Genomic DNA, 20,532 nt, shown 5'->3' with positions numbered 1-20,532 from the left:
TATACACTTTATTCTCTTTAGATTAGATATTTAAATTCTTACTCGAGAATAAGTAACCAAATTTCGTCAGCTCATCTAAATGCTATCATAGCGCAGTTGGAAAGACGCTTACAAGCAAGGATATGGGAATAGGTACCCGGTTCGATCCCCAATAAATGCAATATTTTTTATTTATTTTTTGCACTTAAACATCGTATTGCTGATTGATCAAGCGAGCGCGAAGCGCGAGGTAAGCGTATTCGTTTGAGTTTTTGTTTGAATATTTTTTTAGCGGTTTTAGTTCAAGGGCATGGCTGTTCCAGGAGTCAATTTCCACTTACGTTTATAGCATGGGCGGTCACCATCCATAAATCGCAGGGGTTAACATTGCCTAGGGTAGTGGTCGACCTTGGGCTCAGGGAACTAGCTGTAGGTTGCTCGTACGTTGCGCTTTCCCGGGCTCAAAGTCTAACTAACAATAATGTTAGTTAGACTTTGAGCCTTTTAATTTGGATCGCCTCGCTAAAATGGCCCATAATTTCCGCAAATATTTTTTTCTTCGAGGCAATTACTCCGTTCTCATTTTTTCCCAGTGGAATTTCTTCGCTTTATTTAATTTTTCGTGTACATTTTTTCATAAACTAAATTTTCTTTTTCTCAATATATTCCCTTTTCTTTTTAATCCCAGTAGTTAAAATAACCAGTAGGTTTTTTTTTCACTAACTAAATATTCTCTATCTCCACATTTTCTCTTTTTTTTAATGCTAGTGGTAAAAATAACCAGGTTTTTTTCAAATAGGTAGGTTAGGCTTATTTTTTTTGATGACCCTATAAACGAAACTGCTCCCAGAGATAGGTAGGTTAGGTTTATTTTTTTTTGATGACCCTAAAAACGAAACTGCTCCCAGAGATAGGTAGGTTAGGGCTATTTTTTTTTTGATGACCCTAAAAACGAATCTGCTCCCAGAGATAGGTATGGTTAGAGTTATTGGCTGACAGCGTTTGGTTTTTTACTTGTAGTTTTTTAGATTTTGTTTTAATTTTAGTGTTTTTGATATTTGTTGTATGTGAAATACCTACAAGTAACAAATATAATTACTACACTATTAACATACAGTAACAAGAAAATATTATCCTAGATATTTAAAAGAACGAAAACTATAAGGAAAAGATTAATTTAAAAATATTAAAAATAGGCGATTGCGGAAGAAAACCATTGGGAAAATATGGGAACGGAGTAATTGCTACCGAGAATGAATGATTTCGGGAAATTATAGGCAACGCAAAATATGAGAACGGAGTAATTGCCTCGAAGAAAAAATGATTTTCGGAAATTATGGGCCAGACTCGCGCACGAAGCTTCTTAGTTGCAGTTTACAGGTTAATTCAAAGGTAATGTTGGTTTCCTAACTTAGGTAGAGTTAGACCAAGAAAAGTCTGCAGAGATTTTGACACTGGCACAAATAACATTGGCACTGCGTGTGCTGTCAAAATCTCTGCAGACTTTTCTTGGTCTAACTCTATCCACTTTTCTATACAATTAGTATGGCGACGTGTATACTTAAGGGGCATCGACCGTACACTGACATCGGGATGATATTTTTATCATGTTATTTAGTAGTCATCGTGCGTCTCGCTTGCGCCAATACATGTACGGACAAGAACGAGTGAAATGCACGATAACTAAATGACATCAGTTAGATGTCTTTCTGATATCAGTGTAAGTTTGAATTGGCCTGTTAGCCAAAAATTGTTTCGTATGTCCATATCTTCTACTCTACAGGTCGCATATCTAAACCAATTCCCGAATTTTGTAAGCAATTGATAGTTAAGTTTTTATGGTCAAATTAGATTCTCTAAATTCTTCAAAACAACGGAACCATACATTTATTCAGTTTTAAACTCTGCTCGCGAGGTCTACAGCTCACAGAGCCACTAGTTATAAGTATGTGACCGTCTAGGATACCTACGGCTTTTACATACGGGATTGCACGACTCAATAACCAATTTAGCCTCGAGAATGCAATATTTATCGCGTTCTTGTGTAAAAAAATCCCTACTAATATTTATAAAATAAATGCTAAATAAAGTAACTCTGTAGGATTGTAACCTTTTCACGCTTACCGCTGAACATAGAATAGATAGAAAGACATACCTATGTTAGTTTTTATCAATGATCATCATCATTCCACGTGTCTTATAATTACGTACATTAAAAGTAACTAGTCATATTACATTTAATTAATTGTGGGTCAGCTAGGTACCTAAATGAACAGTTACCTACATATCTGTGAGCTAACTAACACTTTCGTATCGAGCAACACGTTGGCAGCGCTAATGGATAAAAAGTTTTGTTGTTGTGTCAAGATACCATTTTCTTTAAATATTACTTGGTAAAATCAAACATTCTATTTTTTTTTTATTACTTACAGACTAAATCAATTTTTAAACATGCAGATACGTCTGCGAGCGATACGGTTAATACAGGGGTACGGGTTAGCACATTGTTATTGGTGAATTCTCAATGCAACTTGAGACTCCGGTGCCGTTAAAAAGATGTAATCGTCTTTCGGTAGATGTCGCTATACGCCACCCCAATGGCGTGTATACATAAGGGAAGGAATGGAAAGATTCGCAAGATTCTGGTAGGCTTCCGTAGCGCAATTGGCAGAGCTAACGCACGGATTGCGGTGGTTGCGGGTTCAAGTACTTCCGGAAGCGTAATGTTTCCATTTTTTTCCTTTAATATAAAATTTACTTACAGACTATTTACTAAATTCCTCGGATTGTTTATGAATAACTCGTTTAGATAAGACGTAGGTACTTATTTAGAAGCGTACAGATCTATTTAAATTTCGCTACGACACAATTAATCTTTAGCACAACCCCAAATGGAGACAAGGGTAAAATCCGAGCATTTTACCAATTCCTACATTCTTAACTGAATAACATTGCAATAGGTAATAGGATTAAGATAAGAAGGCTTTCAATATATCTGGGTTGGGGTGCAGGCAGGGGTGGCGCCAGCTGGCTGCCGGCCAACCCCTCACCCATCTCCCGCCGGATCTCGCTGTCTAAACAACCATTTTTGATTTATGTTATTTTAGAAAATAGCCATTTCTAGTCACAATATTGCATTCTTATTCGAAATAAGGTTGCCCAATACTTATTGCATAAAATAGGTATGCTTCTGTATAATATCTGTTTTACAACGGAATAATTTTCCTTAAGGTATTTAGTTACAATATTTAGGATCGTATATTTAAGAAGTTCGGCATATTCAATTAGGATCTAAACACTTATTTCAACCTTTTTTAATGTCGGCTAAAAAGCTAGTACTTTCTCACAAGCTTAACATTATTTCCAAGGTATCCCGTTTTTACCTGTATATCTAATAATAATAACTAGTAGTAGTATATCTAATAATATATGTATATCAAAATTATCATTATCAAACTTCCTCGCTCCACTCGAGCGGCCCGGCCGGCGCCGGAACTCGCCTCGCCAATCGTTTCAGATTAATTTTACTCGGGAAAATAGAACTCATATCCACAACAACTCGAAACTTTCCTCTCTTAAAGCATTGGGATCTTCAACGTAGGTAAGTACAGAAACGGATTTCGCAATAAGCGCCAGCTTAGTACACTATTGTGTAAGTAAGATATTTCGACTTCGAAAAATACATACACGCGAAGATTTTTCTGGCGAATGTGGGCGTAATAAATCCAACGTTTGGTAGAAAATAAGCTTTTTGCACATGAGTAGGTACTTATCGAAAACGAGTTACTTTTAATATAAACATTTTTATACAAAGAAAAAAAGGAGAATCCTCAAAATTTAGAAAATCGATAAATAAGAATAACCTACCTTCGAAGATCCAATATTCCATTTTTTTGTCAGAACAATTAAATATGTCAATCATGTACCTATACATATAAACTATCTACTGACTGGTCCCCATTTTTATAGTTCCTGGTATATTCATTAATTATTACAAGCAGACGCCGTGACAATTGCTACTTCATTAATATTTCCCCATAACATCGAATCGGCATCGAATGCTACAACCACCCACTTTCGCCACTAGGTACCTTAAACATAAAAGCAATCAATAATAGATAGCAGCCGCGGCACGGCGTAAGACGTAGACGGTCAAAGACTTTGGATCAATATGCCAGTAATATGTAACTTGGTTCGATCCATGTAGATGTGTGCTTCTGACACACTTAAAAGTTACATTTACATGCATTATCATTAAAGTATACGTACATTATTATAAAATGCTGGGCCACTTAACAGAGCCCTTATTCGACACACACTGAAGTATTTAGTGGTAGTATAGTAGTAAAACACTTTATTGTAAGTACAAAAAAGTAACATAAAACAAGAAAAAACACATCATTAGTACAAAGGCGAAAGGCTTTCAGGGATCTCTTCCAGTTAACCTTGAGCAATTGAGGGAGAATTGGAGACGGTAGGGTGTTAGGTTTTGGTATTAGTAAGAGCGTGCCCTAATATGTAAATTAATATTTAATTGGGAATATTGGAATAGTTATTGTTTTGACAAAGTTTAGAATTAGGCTTTAAATTTTCTTACGTGGTCGTTTATTCGAAATCCGAGTAATTTATGATATTTAATGACGTTCCTTCTCTGTGCCATATACAGGGGGCCGATTTTTGAAATTCGACCACTCGATTTCGTGTATTTCGTTAAATGATATCTCCACTACTAGGCGTTTAAATTCTACTAATATAATTGAAATCGAGTGGTCAATACCACTAGATTCCCAATTTCGATCCCTCGTATTTCAAAAATTAGCATTTCGCCGTTTTCCACCGATTTCCGAGTGACGAAATCGAGCGATTGAAATTCAAAAATCGGCCCCCAGGTAGACCAAAAAATAAGTGCATTCACGTTGCCCGGGGGGTTTTAGTTTTTGATTATACTGAGCAACTTTAACTATGGGACTAACCCGAAATCGCGAAAAAAAATTGGCGTATATTGTAAACCGTGCACAAGCACAGTCTACGATATTGGTATACAAAAAGGTGTATGTCGCAAAATGTTTTGAAATTAATGTGTAACTTCTTTAACCCTTTTAATGCCACGCCTATTATAAATGTGCCATTGTAAACCTTATCTGAATGCACGAGCGTTGATATTACACTGAAATCGAGCGCGTCAGTTGACGTCTTTGGCGGTCAAATGTTAGTATTAGACTACTTTAATAGTATGAATAAATCGTGTCGTCACTCATTTACAGTCTGAATTAATTAGTGAATTCTTACACAGTTAGTGCGATTAATGCACTTGTGTAAATAATAAACAAACAACAAAACAAATTACGATCGTTAAGTCCATTGTTTTAAAATTAGGTCGAATGTTGGAGGGATTTGAATTATTTATTGGATGAATGACGCGACTGGGTACGGGCCACAGAAATATGAAACGGGCACAAATAATGTTTTGAGTTTCTCTGGTGTATTTTAAGCAAAGGTTAAATAAATACAAATAAAATCATCAATAATAAAAATACATAGATGTAATTTTTTTTGTTGAACCAAGCTTTAATTTATAATTATATTATGCCATAGCCACCTGATATTTACTAAAGATATCAACTCAAACTTAAGTTTTTGACTCATTTTAAGGATGATTCCGGAGCTTCGTTTTCTATAGAAACCACCACGTGATCACAAATCAAATTCAAAACAAATGCGACCGTCTACTGCAAAAGTTACCAGCTATGTTGAAACGTATACATAACTCGCGAACATAAAAGGATAGACTAAGTTACTGAAAGTTTTGTCGTCTTGACAAGGCGGTTATGCACATCACTCAGTGCTGATATTTACAATGCTTATAGAGCCTCTCGCTACAGAGCATACCAGAATATGTCTGACCTCCGATTATGCATAGTTTTAATGAATCTGTAGGTCAACATGTTTACAGCTACAAGCTCACGGATGAGTCAGAATGTTCGTGAATTAGAACCAGTCACCTGTGGCGTGTGAAGCTCAAAGTGACGAGTTGGCAAATAATAACATGAATGCGCTCGCTAAGCCCACGCCTTCACAGAAAAACTATTCATAAAACAAGGTGAATCCACTTTGCAAAGTGTTGATTCACACGCTCGTAACTATCAGTAGAAATGATCATTTTATTGCTAAGTTCGTCAGGGGAATTAGCTACAAAATTTGTTGTTGCTAAGTAACTCTAGCGGTTTCAACAAATTGTATTTCTTTAGTTGAATGCGAATTACCCTGGATGTAAAGTAGACACTTTACTGGGACCGGCCGTATTCCCCCACTTTGAAGGAATAAGTACCTATTCTCAGTTATAGTTCATCATAAAATGGACGACACGGTCTGTACCACACATACATAAGCAATAAAAATATATAGGTTAACGTTTCGCTTTCAATACTATTGACTGGTTTCAAGACACTATCGGCCTGATAACACTTTTGTATTACCTTCTTCTTCCTTGCGTTATCCCGGCATTTTGCCACGGCTAATGGGAGCCTGGGGTCCGCTTGGCAACTTATCCCAAGAATTTCCGTAGGCACTAGTTTTTATGAAAGTGACAGGTTACGACAGCGATAAGTTGGTGAGGACCAATTAAACTCAAAAACAACATGTTAATTGATGAATATAATACCTATAAATAAATATCAGTTAATTACATACATCCGTGTTAATTGTGCTTATTTTTGCTTGGAATCCGTCGCTACCAGAATAAGGAACTGTCGTCCTAACTTTAATCTAACGAAATCATAATGCTCTATTAATAATCATAAAAAAAACCGGACAAGTGCGAGTCGGACTCGCCCACCGAGGGTTCCGTACTTTTTAGTATTTGTTGTTATAACGGCAACAGAAATACATCATCTGTGAAAATTTCAACTGCCTATAGCTATCACGGTTCATGAGATACAGCCTGGTGACAGACGGACGGACGGACGGACGGTCGGACAGCGGAGTCTTAGTAATAGGGTCCCGTTTTTACCCTTTGGGTACGGAACCCTAACAAAACTTATGACCCGATTGGAACAATCCTTATAAGAAGTCGCAGCGGAACGATACCGGTCTGTAAGTGTCAAAAAAGTAACGTTTTTTGGTTGAAGAAATGTTACTTTTGACAGTGACCGATGATTTCTTGGTGGCTGACAGGTGACTTCTTTTAAGCATTGTCGAGTCGGGTCGTCAACCGCTTCGTACAAAGTCACCTTTACATAATACCGATACATAGTAGGCGTTTAACTAAAACAACACGAATTAAATGAGCTTTGTTATATTACAATTTAAATTAATGAATACCATATAACCAGTGTAATCGAATTAATTACGTTGTAGAATGTAGAAACGAAACCTCCCAATTGCGTTACCCATTAATTAACTTCCCGTAGCATGTCTACGCTCGTGCTACGATCTGGCTACGCCGCTGCTGCTACGACGCCCCACTTCAAGTTAAGTCTGTGGCGTTGCTTAGTAGGTATTGTAATATAATATAATTAATTAATTCTTTTTTTAATGTAGGTTAAAAAAAGAATTAATGTTAGGCTATTAACCGAGTGAAGCCAACGGCCGTATTCGAACAATGAGATACGTCAAATACTAGATATTGAGACGATATGGATTGGATATGGCAGTGTCAAAAGTGACGTTTTTGTTTAAAGAAACGTCAATTTTGACACTTGTTTGACACTAAGGCCCACTTGCACCATTCCACTAACCCGGGATTAAGCGGTTAAACCGTTAACCTAGTGGCAAATTGTACTGGTAACCATGGTAACGCCAGGTTTAACCGGTTAACCCCGGGTTAGTGGAATGGTGCAAGTGGGCCTTACATATCCAATCCATATCGTTTCAATATCTAGTATTTGACGTATCTCATTGTTCGAAAACGGCGGTAGTCTCCGTTTCAGAGGAGCTACCGCGAAAACCGAAATTCGCAAATTGCGGGGATCTTTCTCTTTTACTCGAATGAAGGCGTAATTAGAGTGACAGAGAAAAATGCCCGCAATTTGCGAACTTCGATTTTTGCGGTTATAGCCCTGCTTGGACAACAATGATTTATATGTATGGCTGTTTTCCTCTACAGGCCGATTCAGGCTTCAACTTGTTACGGTTTTGATTTTAATTTGATACGACCTTGAAAATCACTCACGCTGATTGGTGCGTGCAAAATTTGCAGGGGGTTAATTTCGACTGCGGGATAATTTCAACTAATCGAAATATCTTCCATGTTTTACATTATTAGCTAGAGTACCCTATATGTCCAGATAGCGAAAAATATGTGTGCATTTTGAACATTAATGTAATAACATGGAAGATATTTCGATTAGTTGAAATTATCCCGCAGTCGAGTTGGCGGGGGCTACGCAAGAGTTTCACTTAATTTTAAGGTGCAGGGGGCTGTACCTTAAAATTAAGTGAAACTCTTGGGTGAGATGCGCGTGCGAATTACTAAGATGAACGTGAAGGACGCATCAAAACCAGTTAAACCCGTAATAAGTTGTAAAATCTGAATTGGGCGCCAGCAGCGGTATCATAGTCGCATTTTTATCACCTCTATCATACCAATGTTATACCATGCGTCACTTTCGCACTTACATATTTGTTAGAACGTGACAGACATGATGACAAATGATAAAGACCCGACCATCTTAGCCCTACTGGTCGCACGCACTTCTCAACGGATTTTTGCGATTTTTTGTGAGCATTTTCGATGATGAGCTACATACGCTACATACATGAAAACTATTTTATAATGTTCTGTATTTTTTTAAGTTAAAAACGCTTTTACATAATATATTTTTATTGCTTCTCCCGCGATATGGCAACAGTTTCAATCTTAATTCCGAGCAATAGGAATTACGCTAGCTGGTTATTGGTAATAGGCTGTGACACAGTAAACAATAGCCAACTACAATTATTAAGTAGGTTAATACAGTCGAACCAAGAGGCACGCAGGCTTAATTGGCAAGAAGTAGACTAGACAAGGGGTAAGTAAACAGCCGGGTGCGGTGCGCTCTGGATCGGGCTATTTGCCGGACAGTATTTGCAGATCGGTCGGGAGCTGCGCTTTGCGGGTTGAACAGATATTTTCTGCTATGCATTCACTTCACTGGCTCAATCTGTGTATAATATTGTATTTAGTCGGCTTAAATTTAAGCTATGAATTCGTTCTATAACCGTAGAGTGGGGCTATTTAGATAATTTATTGTTTGTACTTAAATGTTCATTATTTATTAATTATCTGCACATTTTACATATTATGTATGTATAAAACTTAAGAAACTTGAGATTAGTCTCCTCTTTAAGAAGCTCGATTGATGGTCATTGGTCAAGGCCGCAATGCGACGTAGTTTTTTCATAGCATGATATTGATATCGCAATTGTTGCTACCTACATGGCCACATGGATACCCTCTAAACTATTTACATATGTAACTAGGTATGTCTAGTTGTCTCATCTTTCTAGAATTAAATAAATGCATTTCAAATAACAAAAACGAAACGAATCGACCAACAAAAACAATAGCGCACTGAAAAGAAAAAAATAATAATTTTGTCTATACACTTTCTATACCAGATGTGGCCTGTAATATGAGCAAAAAATTTAACTGTAGGCTGTACTCCTCATACTGACCAACATTTGTTCAGCGACTTTTAAAAATAACTTGTGGTTTGATTTTTAATACACTTTAAAGTTTATTCTAAGACGCAATGTATTACGAATTTTGTTATGTTTAAGGCGTGACAAGCAACGTCAATCACAATGATATGGCGTGGCGATGGCGTCCATTGAAGATAATATTTATTTTGTATGAAAAATGGAGAGTCTAAATACTTTAATAATTTTTAAAAGTTGTAGAACATAAGTGTCACCGTTTGAGGAGTACAATCTATGTTTTAATTATTTGCTCATGTTACAGGCCACACCCGGTATACCTAATACAATCGCTAGGCTTATATCAATGTAATTACATCTAGAAAGTAGGAACTATATAATACATACTTCTGAAATCAATCACACAAATCTGCGTATTTATATATTTACAATCTGTTATTTTTTTGCAGTTTATATTTTATAATTTTCTGTGGCTATAATTTATACAAATTATTACATGCTTAATTTTTGATTATGTACTTTTAAAATAGCTACCTACCTTGCTTTAGCTATTAACTGTTATATTAATAACCCTACTTTAACTATTATTTTGTTCTGTAATATAAATTACCCCTTTTTTCCAAATTTTTATTATTATTACGACTACTCTGTAAAAAGTTATGCGTGGTCATACGTTACAATCGGTGAGTGAAAAAATCAATCATCCCCTATTTTCCTACACTTAAGGTTGGATTTTTTTTTCCAAATTTATATGGGACCAACTTCGGGGTATTCTACGGGGTACCCTTTCCAATAAAAAAATAATTAACAAAATCGAACTACTCTGTAAAAAGTTATGCGTGGTCATACATAAAAAAAAAATATATATATATATATATACATATATATATATACGTTTTCCTGCGTTTTTTTCGTCGGTTAAAAATACAAATCACTTAAGAGGATAATGGGGTATAGCTTCTTCAAACAAAGGTAGTTTCCGTTTTCCTCTCTGAATATTGACATTATGGAATGTGTTTTTACACAATTTGATTTATATTAACCATAGATAACCCTTAGTTTGACTTTTTTATTTTTAAATTTTTATACCAAGTAAGAGTGAAAAACAATTTTCATACAAATTTTTAAAAGCTCATAACTCCCTTAAGTCAAACAAAGACAGCTGTGTTAATGTACATTCCAAATAAATCTCTGTTAATAGATCATGAGCTGTTAATAAAATAAGCCCTATTGGCTCCATGATCCCCTGCAATTTCTTTGATGTCTTTAACTTTATATTTATTCTGCTCTGTAACGCTTATAATTGGCCATGCCCTTCCTTGTTTTTCTCCCCCCCCCCCCCCTTCCTCAAATTATATATTGCTAATTCTTTTCGTTATGTTTTTATGCGGTGTAATTTCGTGAATAAGACGGAGCTTTTTAATCATTGAGCGTTCTTTAAAACTATAATTTTTATACTCGATTATATTCAATATTGACAGAACAGAACGCTTAGATAAGAGTTTAAAAATTTCTGCTGCATTGAATGTCCTATTTACGATCAATACCTCTAATTTAAAACAACGGGATTGTCTGACATGCGAAGCTTCCAAATATTCTTAAAATACAATGATCAAAGAAAGCGAGAACAACCGTGAAGTGTCCCGCTCTCGGACTTATTGCCAAATGTTCAGTTGTCGAATCTAGATGTTGCGAAAATGGGTCACTGTGTGTCATGCACCCACATACCATCGGCGCAAACAAAAGTTTATGCCTCGCAAGTCTCGCAAGTGTCTCTACGAGCGTTGATTTAAGACGATTTATAGCTACACGTGTAAATTACGTAAGTAGGCATTTTTATTACTCTAATTAAGGCTATAACGAGCTCTAGCTGACTGTTTTGACTTTAGTAAAAAATTTGAAGAGCTTACTCAAACATAATAGTCCTCCTTATTGATTAATTTTACGACCAACCATTCTGAATATTTTATTATTTTCGCGCTCTCATGTAATATTAAATCCTAGCTACAAATCGATGTTGAATTATAAATTCATAACTACTATTATAAGTAAGAATAAAATTATGAATGAAAGCTCGTTGTTTACCTTCCTTATAACCTTGATGTCGCTCGTGGCGAGCCTGCGCCGTGGCTGAAGCGCACGAGGGCACTGGGCGGAGGGGCTCCGGTGGTCAGGATCGGTTCGTTCACAGTCACTGGCTCACAGCACTAGCACGGGAGGTCTAGGGTAACGCGCGCACTGGTGCGGTTGGTCGGTTAGTCGCGGGAGTCGCGCGCGGCTTGTCCGCCTCGGGCCTGAGTCCGACTGCGCCGCGCCGACTATTTGCGCCCGCTCGCCCGCCCCGCGCCGCCCGCCCAGAGCTTTCTCTGCGCAAAGCACATAACTTTCTTTTGTTGCATCCCATAAGTTTTTGTCACCTACCGCTACCGAGGTCTACCTGTCACTACTTTTTGTCATGGTTTACAATTATACGAATTTTCCCTTCTCATGCTCGTAAATTTGGCGTTTAGGTAAGTCGCGTCTAATCGACATAAAGTTACTTTTTTTGCTTTAGCGCCTAAAGTAAAATCATCCATTATGACCCTTATTGACTTAGCAATAAAGTCCACAACCTGTCGTAAAACTGCCACTGCTGCAGCTGGCGGCTGGTGCGCCCCGCGGCCGGTGCGCCCGCCACACGCAGCCGTGCTTGGATCCGAGTACCTACTAATTACTTTACTCTTGAATGAATACTGTAAAATGACTTTGAATATTTGAATACTTCTGAATATTTTACTCGAAATCGAAGTGAATAGAAGAGCACTTACTAGGTATACTATATAACTCGAGCATAAAATATGTCTATCTTATCCTCGACTTGTATATAGGCCCTCGCTTACGCTCGGACCGGTAATCACCGCGGGTTAATGTATAAAATGGGTTACGTTATGCACATTATATCTTTTATTTCATGACAGTTACATAACTTAAATATATAAATAATTAAGAATTGTATTCGTCATAATTTGCAAATAAAATAAGTTTTTGTCTAAAATTTCATTTTTGGTACAAGCTTTTGTCGCTGACTGTACTTTGCTTTCCACAGGCAACTAATACTCATCGAGACCATTCTAAAAACCCCAAACACAGTTAAGTTGCGTTGTTTTATCACAGAGTTCCTATGGCCACCTCCTGTCTCCATCATCAGATCAGCTCGATGGTACCATGATATTCCATTGTCACCCGACTTACACATGTATGCAAATTTTCATCTTCATCGAAAACCGGGAAGTGGGTCAAATTTAACTTGCAAGCTTTGACCCGTACAAACATAGTTACATAGGTACCTACATTGCAAGTTAATAAAAAACTTGTAAAAATAACGCAATATCCGATACATTGCTAACTACAAAGTACAGTATATTCAGTAAGCCTAGTAGGACTGTCGTTTCTGTATTTTGTATCTTAGACATCCTCAAAACAAACTCGATCGACTGGTAGCATTAACAAAAACTTTTCATCTAGCCCTAGCCAGGCTATCCTATTAAAACAATAGTCACTGACACTGACTAGAAAGCGTAGATAAGGTCTCGGTCCTGACTTTCTCGTGACCAATTACGATGCATGTGTAACAGTAACAGCAGCTCTTTATTTTAATAGCAAAGTATAGGTTGCATACGTGGTAGCTCTTAAAATAAAAAATATATTTATTTATTTATTATTTAGCCTGGATGGCTATAGGCTAGCCCATTGATTTATTATTAATAATTTGTTTTTAAATACACTCCCATAGTATCATTAATAAATTAGCATTCAGAATATTTCATTCAATTCATCATTCATTAATAAATTAGCATTAAATATTTCTAATTCATCAATTTATCATTCATTCATTATATAATATTATAGGTAGGTATATTTAATTTAAATTATCATTATAAGTTATTATTTATTTAATTATTTAGGTATATTTAATTTAAATTATTATTATTTAATTATTTATTTAATTTAAATTATTTATGCATTAAGTCATATATGTATAACCACCCTTATACAACATATTTATTTATTACCTACTTATTTAAATCAGAACAAATAATGATGATACCTACTCTTAATTACGCTATACTGTAGGTATAGTAGTAACAGGTACTAATTAATCAAAATTTCGCGGCAGCAAAATTAAAATTGTTTTCAAAGCAAAACAATAGCCGGGCGCGAAAGGCAAGTTTCTTTCTTAACACCAGCCAGTGCGCATGGTGGCTGGACTATGCAGATTTGCCGTTATAAACTCATCACTGATCGTGAACAAAATAGATAAGAATAAAAAACCGGGCAAGTGCGAGTCGGACTCGCGCACGAAGGGTTACTCCCGACGTTGCTTAACTTTGGTCAAAAATCACGTTTGTTGTATGGGAGCCCCATTTAAATCTTTATTTTATTCTGTTTTTAGTATTTGTTGTTATAGCGGCAACAGAAATACATCATCTGTGAAAATTTCAACTGTCTAGCTATCACGGTTCGTGAGATACAACCTGGTGACAGACGGACGGACGGACGGACGGACGGACAGCGAAGTCTTAGTAATAGGGTCCCGTTTTACCCTTTGGGTACGGAACCCTAAAAATGGACCGACCCTATTTTTAATCTATATAAGTTATGTAATATGTATATTAAAAACGGACACATTTTTTCTTATGCTGACGACACTGCCATTGTCTTCACTGGAGACACTTGGGAAGACGTGAAGCATGCTGCAGAACAAGGTCTGTCAGAAGTTGCCTGCTGGCTGCGCTCTCGACTTCTTACGTTAAATACATCTAAAACAAACTATATTTGCTTTACGAACTACAGTAGTACACCACCAGATCACCATTTTAATATAAAAATCCACACATGCAACAACAATACGCAAAACTGTACATGCTCTACTATAAATAAAGTTGAAAATACTAAGTATCTAGGGATACTAGTGGACCAACGCCTAACATGGCATTTGCACATAGAGCTGCTCATGAGCCGTATCAGGAAACTTGTATGGGCCTTTAAAAAACTAAGAAACATTTGTACCTCACGACTTCTCAAACAAATATATGTAACCCTTGTCCAATCAGTCATAAGTTACTGTATACCGGTCTGGGGGGGTGCTACAAAAACCACATTTTTAGAACTCGAAAGAGCCCAGAGATCACTGCTTAAAGTTATGTATTTCAAGCCGTTTGATTTCCTACCATAGAGTTATATAATCTTTCTAATGTATTATCTGTCAGAAAACTGTACATATTATTTACGACCTTAAAATTACACAAGTCCGTACCATATACACCAAATAATTTAATTCCAACAGTTCAAATAAACACAACGTAATATGCTAGTAGACAATTCGTTTGTAAATCCGTTAAACTATATAATTCTATTAATAAAGATTTAAATATATACACTGAAATGTTAATATTATTTCTATTAATTTTATTCATGTAATAATTTATTGTTGTTCACTTAGCAACTAAGGAAGAGCGGTGCCTCTTAATACAAGTACCTGTTTACTTAATTAAAAAGAGGTACCAACCCTGTACAATGTAACCTAACACTTATAATGAATAAACATTTTTTTTTATTATTATACACTGGATGTGAAACAAAAAAAAATAAAAGTAAAAAAACTTATTTAAAAACAAGGTTTTAAAGAATAAAATATTTTTTTCCTGTAAAAATTTTCCAATCAAGTTTCAACGTCATTACACAATTTATAAAATATAAAAGCTTACAGGTATTAGGTATATCGCTGGACAGGTTTCTCAGTCTGTTAATCTCGTTCAACGCATCATTGTTGCGAATAGGCATAATATTACAATGCGCTATTACAATTCAATAAATTTACTAAATATGTTGGCAGCAAACATGAAGGGCCAATTGAGTTCAGAGGGTCTACCGCGAACCACGTTCGACGTGTTGCCTCTCTGTCGCACTTGTAAATTCGTACGTAAGTGTGACAGGGAGGCAACACGTCGAACGAAGTTCACGGTAGGCCCCCAGATCACTGCGACCCGGTACAATACACACAATACAACTGTTCTGGCAGTAGAGTAGTTTAAGAGGCCGATTCTAATATAGCTTGTTATACCTATGTAGATTTAATTTTGTTTTGATACTACCTTGACGACTGGAGCACTGCCGGCCTAGCCAAGGTTACAATCGCTATCGCTTCGACAACGAAAAGCATTATGTCTCTCTATCACTCTTTCATATTAGTGCTACAGTGACAGTTGCGTTTCGATCGCTACGGAGCGTAAGCGATCGGCATCTTGGCTACGCGGCTAGTTCCTAATGAAAAACACTACAGTACAATCATAGTACAATCAAAGATCATGAAATTGCAGACATAATTATTAGGGTGGGTCACTCGTGTATGGAGAAAAAAGTACTAGTCATCCTTTAGCCCCCCATTGACACTCCTACCTTGTAGTCCGCCTCGCAGCTCGCAGGACTACGGCGTAGGATATAGCTCACACACACACCCTCCTACGTTGTAGTACGCCTTGCAAGACTACGGAGCAAGAAATAGCTCACACACGGTACTGTTTTGCCGTCCATCACCAGTACTGCTTCGTTTCTCACAAGTGTCGGTCTACTTACTCTTGAAAATGTTACGTGCAATTAAAAAAAAGAAAATAGCTCTTCTGCTATGTATTTTCTTGTTATTGGATAAAAATAAAAAAGAGTGTGGGAAATGAAATCATATTTCTTAAGTATTGGTAGGTAATAATTGTTGCAATGCCTATTCCTCCATTGTTTGTTGGAGTGATTGGGTGATTTCTGGTCCCAAAAACAGCGATTTTCTTTATAAATTTCAAAAAAATGGCGCGCACTGTTGTCATACATCAAACACGGTAGTCCGCAACGTAGGACGACAACCGACACACAATCCTACACGGCGGACTACAGCGGTGGGCGGAGCTTGCAGGATTTGTAGGACACAAGAGGCATCCTACTTGGGTGTTGTAGGACGGCACGTAGTCCGCGACCCCCATACACAATCCTACCCAATGAGGCGGACTACGACTCTACGAGGCGGACTACAAGGTAGGAGTGTGAATGGGGGGATTTTGGGCACAGTTATAAAACTTATATTATAAAGCACTTTATCAAAAAGCGCTTGAATCCGTCCGCACGCTAAATCAGATTTAACGACCAACGCTTGAAGTCGAAAATCCAACAACGCTTAGTAAAAAGCGCCACCGCCATCGTGTGAAATGACACAAATGAATACACATTATCCATTTGCTTCGAGCAACACGGAAGGGAGGCGGCATTCGTACTATTTCCCCTCTGCCTAGGTACAAGATCAACTGATCTAGCGCGGGTAATAAAACTAGTTGTACTCGGATTTTTCACTAGACCGAGTCCAGACGCGCGCGTGAACACAGCAGCAGAAAAAATGCCTATTTGCTCGGTTTTTTGTTGTAAAAAGAGGTCGGGAACACCAAATTTACAAAAAGAAGGTGTTACCTTTCACATGTCATTTTTTTTTTACATATCATAAGCCCGCTCCACACTCGTGAGCGAATCGCGGCGCGAAGCCGCGAACGCGAGTGTGGAGTCGATTTCGCAGGTCTGGGTTCAAAACTCCACACTCGTGTTCGCGGCTTCTCGCCGCGATTCGCGCATGAGTGTGGAGGGCGCTATACGTTTAATTACATATAAACACAACTATTATATTTTAATCTCATGTAATTGTTGGATTTATCGATTTTGCTCGCCCAGTACAAATTGCGGATCGGTCGAGCGACAAATCCGACTTCTCATCTCTCAGAATACATATACGAAAATGTGTTAGTGTGCGTGTTCACGTGTTGTGACACTTTTATTTTTATTTTACTTTATTAGGTACACTAAACAGACATCGTACAATATCATGGGTAAGTAATACAATTGCACATTATGGCTTAAATCTAGCACGAGATCCAAAACAAGTGTACACAGCATGTTTTACAATTGAGCGGAAATATTACAAACTAATTAACACCATATTCCTATAGCTACAGTGAAAAATATCAGAGAAGAAATAACTATCTAAACATTACAATATAACGAGTAACGAACTTTACATTATAAAGACTATTAAACATCACTGAAACAAACTTAGAGGATTAAGGCAGATGTCATCAGTTAAGTGGGAGAAGAGGGGAAGAGGACGCCAGCCAAGCACTTCCTAAACCTAGCGATGTGAGGGTCAAAAATATCAATATCAGTGCCCCTACCGCGATGATCCCCGGCTATTAAATCGTTATATTGGCGGCACATTCTTGTGATTGGATTATAGAATGAAGTGTTGTTTTTGTACACTCTAAGTGCGAAAAGTTTAGTGTTACGACCTCTAAATCTAGGCGTGTTAAAGGTAATGGATGATAATAGTGCAGGAGAGTCAATTTTTGAGTGTACAATTTTATATAAATTCAAAAAGTCAAACATCTTACGACGAGCCTCTAGTGTGGGGATATTGAACTTGATTAGTCGACTAGTATACGATCTGTATGTACGTCCCAGTTTAAATCTACACGCAAGAACTTTCAAAAATTGCTTCTGTACCGCTTCTATAGCGATGCTATGTACAGAGTAATGCGGGGTCCATATAGGGGAACCATACTCCAGTACACTCCTCACCAGGCTGAAAAACAATACAAGCATACTATCTGGGTTCCTGAAGCCCTTGGTTATTCTGCAGATAAAACCCAACAATTGCCTGCCCCTACTAGCTATATAATCATAGTGTGGCCGAAAACTTAGTTGATCATCAAACAGTATTCCATGATCCTTGACGACTGATTTCCTGTCAAGACTCTGTCCCGATAGCTCATAGTCATAAATGAGTTTACACTTCTTATTCGAGAATGAGATTACATGACATTTGCTAACATTTAGATACATATGATTTCGATGACACCAGTCTGATATCTGTGTAAGATCTTTTTGTAACATTAAACAGTCGCTCATATCATTAATAGATTTAAAAATTTTAAGATCGTCTGCATACAGTAAGCAGGGGCATGTTAAACAATCAGCAAGATCGTTTATAAATAGGACAAACAACAACGGGCCCAGGTGAGACACTTGTTACTCATCCGTACACAAAAAGAGATCGAGGTTTGCAAGATTTGTCTTTGAGGTGTGTCATTTTCTATGTATTTGTGTCGTCATTACAGATGGATTTTGTATGTGTGTGAGAAGTGGGACTGTGTGCACCTCTCCCCCCGCAAAAAATGGCAGAAAGATTTGTACGGTAAGATACCGCTTGGGCCCCTCCCTTCCGACGTGTCGGAAGCCGGTGTTGCTCGAAGTCCATTTGTGTCATTCAAACGCTTTTTTAACGCGCATTGTATTACTGCAATGTTCTGCCGCCAGAGTGCAGCACTAGCACCCATCGTAAACCATTTATTATAACCAATAACCTATTTACATACTAATACAGTAAATTTATACATTTGGCGTTTGCGTCAAATCCATTAATTCAGATTTTTTGCAGACTTGTTTACGATGTTGGGCCTCGGAGTAATTAACAATGGAGCCGCCATTAACAGGCGTTCCCCTCTGTCGAAAATAGGCGGCCAATGGTCAACCATATGTATGGACTGACGTTTATCTGACATGACGTACCTATACATTTGATGTGCCCCTCCCCCGCAAAAAACGGCAGACTATTTTGTACCGAAAATTTTAGACATGGCGTATCCGTTGGTTCTATCCTCTAAGTGTTGGGCCAATGAATGATCCAAGTTTGAGACCTCGAGTGCCGAACGCAACTTTGTCAAAAATCGTGAAAATTTCAGATTTTGTTTAGATTTGGGCGATTATAACCCTAAAGGACTATAGAACACCGTACAAAACTTTGTTCACGGTGCTCTTATGGGATCACTTCGGTCTTGTTTTTGATAGTATCTTCTCAAAACGTTTTTAAAGTAGGTAGACTAAATTTGCTACAATACGAGACTAGAATTGTCTATGTGAGGTCTCTGTAGATCTAGGATTTTCCGAGATAAAGCCTTTCAAAATTTATAATTATTTGAAATTGAATTCGTAGGCTAAATGAGTGCAGTCATATGGCCGCGGTGTCGGTTTTTCGTCCGCACATCAAAGGTAGTGGGCCAGCGATGGCGGTATACGCATCTACACGTGGCCCAATCCACAGTGCGTGCTCGAACGCGGTCGAGTGTGGCAAAGAGAATATAATCACTACGTTTTAGTGTGGATGTTTGTGGTCAGTATCAATTTACGGGGTTTTTTTTAGATAAAAATAAATGAATCGCCCAAATCTAAAGAGAACCGAAATTTTCGGGGTTTTTTCGATTTGTGACAAAGTTGCGTTCGGCGCTCGAGGTCACTAACTTGTATTATTCATTGGGCCAACATCATAAATAAGTCTGCAAAAAATCAGAACATCCGGATTTGACGCAAAAGAGCCACATTAAGTACATAATTTGACAAAGTTACTGGATTATACTGAGGGCCTACCGTGAACCACTCTCTGTCACATTTACGTAAGAATTTACAAGTGCGACAGAGAGGCAACACGTTGAACGTGGTTCGCGGTAGGTCGCCTGTGCCTTAAACTGTTTTTTGACATTGATAATACATCAAGGCGGTTTGCTTACAAAGCGGCTACCGGAAAACGCGAAAATCGAAACTCGGCTATCTGCCTCTTTATCGCTCGAATATGCAAGAGTGATAGAGAGGTTAGATAACAAAATTTCGACTCTCGTTTGCAGTAGACCCCTTAGATTGTGACTGATTGTGGTAGTGGCGCCCCCTACGCAGAGTTCCGCCTAATATTCCCACTAAACACTCAATTAGCTGCTCCGCAGACTACCGCACCGCACCAAGGTCGCAGTCCGGTGCGGTAGTCTATTACAGCTTTTAACATATTGCATCTGTGCCACCATC

The 20,532-nt window shown here is 37.6% G+C and overlaps 1 protein-coding gene and 1 long non-coding RNA gene across 9 annotated transcripts in view; one reads left to right on the top strand and one right to left on the bottom strand.

Moving 5' to 3' along the window:
* The window catches only part of LOC134795513 (potassium voltage-gated channel protein Shab), a 104,200-nt gene extending 92,263 nt beyond the window's left edge, over positions 1-11,937 (bottom strand). For 6 of the 8 annotated variants that reach the window (XM_063767382.1, XM_063767387.1, XM_063767388.1 and 3 more), the window contains exon 1: positions 11,701-11,937. The gene's annotated coding sequence lies outside the window, so the exon portion shown is untranslated. The remainder of the gene's footprint in view (positions 1-11,700) is intronic. The other 2 variants (XM_063767383.1, XM_063767385.1) reach the window with 1 other exon arrangement.
* Positions 1-20,532, top strand: part of LOC134795578 (uncharacterized) — a 194,129-nt gene that overhangs the window by 60,604 nt on the left and 112,993 nt on the right. The gene's annotated exons all lie outside the window — the stretch shown is intronic.

The sequence above is a fragment of the Cydia splendana genome, chromosome 12 (assembly GCF_910591565.1).
Source record: "Cydia splendana chromosome 12, ilCydSple1.2, whole genome shotgun sequence".
In the NCBI taxonomy this organism is placed as follows: domain Eukaryota; kingdom Metazoa; phylum Arthropoda; class Insecta; order Lepidoptera; family Tortricidae; genus Cydia; species Cydia splendana.
This window is presented reverse-complemented; position numbering and strand designations above follow the sequence as displayed.